Consider the following 2403-nt stretch of genomic DNA (forward strand, 5'->3'; position numbering starts at 1 on the left):
GTTGAGCTCATTTATTTGTTCTAGGAGTTTTATTGGTACTCTGTGGGCTATTCTGTGTACGTAATCATGTCATTTACAAATGGAGACAGTTTTATTTGTTCATTTCAGATAAAAATGCCTTTTTTTCCTTGCCTATTGCATTGGCTACTACTTCTAGAACTTTGGCGAATGACAGTGGTGAGGGTGAAATCTTTACCCCGCTCCTGATCTTAGGGGGAGGATTCATTCTTTCACCATTTAGTATAACGTTAGCCATGGGCTGCGTGTGGATGCTCTTCATCAGGCTGAGGTAATTCCCTCCATTCCTATTTTTCTGAGAGTTTTTTTTTTTTATCATGAATGGATGTTGAATTTTGTTAGATGTCTTTTCTGCATCAGTTGATACGATCATGTGATTTTTCTACTTTAGACTGTTAATATGGTGAACTATATTAATTTATTTTTGGACATTGAACCAGCCCCACAGCCTTGAAATAAATTCCACTCAGTCACAGTGAGTAGTTCTTTTTATGTGTTGCTGAATTCTATCTACCGATATTTGTTAAGGATTTTTGTGTCATATTCATGAGTCATGTTGGCTTGTAGTTTTCTTTTTAGGTACTGTCTTTGGTTTTGGCATCAGGATAATATGAGCTTCATAAAGGGAGTTAGAAAGTGTTCCCTTCTTTCTATTTTCTGGAAGGATTTTGTAGACTTGGCATTAATTCTTATTTAAACATTTGGAAAAAGTCTCCAAGGAAACCATCTGGGCCTGAACTTAACTTCCTTTTCTTTCTTTTCTTTTCCTTCTTTCTGAATTTCAAAATTATCAGTTCAGTTTCCTTAATAGTTTTATGGCTCTCTAGATTATCTATTTTGTTTTGAGTGAGTCATGGTAGTTTATGGGTTTCGAAGGATTGGTTCATTTCATCTAAGTTGTCAAATTTACGTGTAGAGTTTTTCGTCGAATTCCTCTATTATCCCTTCGCTGTCTGTGAGGTCTGTAGTCGTGTCCCGTTCCATGCCCACATTAGTAATTTGTCTTCTCTCTTTTTCCTTTTTATTACTCAATGTTCTTCAGGGAAACAGAACCACTGTGTGTTGTGTGTACATGTGTATATGTACACACACGCACACATGTGTATGTATCACATCCCGTTAGTTCTCATATATGTATGTGAGTGTGTGTGTGCATGCGTGTGTATCGGTCTATATCTCTATCTACAGAGAGACAGAGCGAGAAAGAGAGACTTGTTACAAGGAATTGGCCTAAGCAATAGTGGAGTCTTGACGAGTCCAACATCTCCTAGGGCAGCTGGGAGGCTGGAGACTCAGGAAGGAGTTGAAGGTGCCGTCCAAAGGCCGCCATCTGTCTGTCCGCCAAGGAGCCAGGAAGGGCAGATCCTGCAGAGGAAGTCTGAAGACGGTCTGAGAATTCCTTCCTGCAGGGCGGTCAGCCTTTTGTTCTGTTCAGGCCTTTAGCTGATGGGAGGAGGCCCACACACATGGTGGAGGGCACTGGGCTTTACTGGAAGTCCACCAATTTAAATGTAAATCTCATCCAAGAACGCCCTCGCAGAAACATCCAGAATCATGTGTGACCAATATCTGGGCACGGTGACCCAGCCAAGTTGACACATGCAATTAACCATCACGTTTCCCTTGTTACCATTTTGCTGTCTGTAGAGTCTGCAGCGGTGTCTCCTGTTTCATTCCGATATTGGTAATTTTGTCTTCTCTTCTCTTTGTTAGTCTGGCCTGGGGTGTGTCCATTTTATTGATCTATTGGAAGAACCAGCTCTTTGTTTTGCTGATTTTTCTCTATTGTTGTTTTTTTTCGATTCCATTGATTTCTGCTTTTATCTATGATTTTCCTTCCTTCTGCTTACTTTGGGTTCATTTTGCTCTTCTTTTTCTGGGTTCTTAAGGTGGGAGCTTAGATTATTGACTTGAGACGTTTCCTTTTTTATAAGATACGCATTTATGTCGCTTTCCCTCTTGGCACTGCTTTAGCTGTGTTTCAGAATTTTTGATACATTGTATTTTAATTTTCATTCAGTTCAATATTTTTTAATTTCCCCACACCTTCCTCTTAGATCCAAGGTATCTTAGTCCATTTTCTGTTGCTTATAATAGAATACTGGAGACAGGGCAATTTATAGAGGAAAAGAATTTATTTCTTAAAGTTATGGAGGCTGAGAAGTCCAAGGTTGAGGGTCCGCATCTGGTGACGACCGTCTTGCTAGTGGAGACTCTCTTCAGAGTCCTGAGGTGGCCCCGGGCATCACATGACAAGGGGATGACCGTGCTCCCCGAGCCGCTCTCTTTTCATAAAGTCACCAGTCCCACTCCTGGGATCACCTGTTAATCCTTTCACGAGGGCTGACCCAATCGCCTCTTAAAGACTCCACCTCTCAATACTGC

This window comes from Propithecus coquereli, unplaced genomic scaffold (assembly GCF_000956105.1).
Source record: "Propithecus coquereli isolate 6110/MARCELLA unplaced genomic scaffold, Pcoq_1.0 Scaffold294, whole genome shotgun sequence".
In the NCBI taxonomy this organism is placed as follows: domain Eukaryota; kingdom Metazoa; phylum Chordata; class Mammalia; order Primates; family Indriidae; genus Propithecus; species Propithecus coquereli.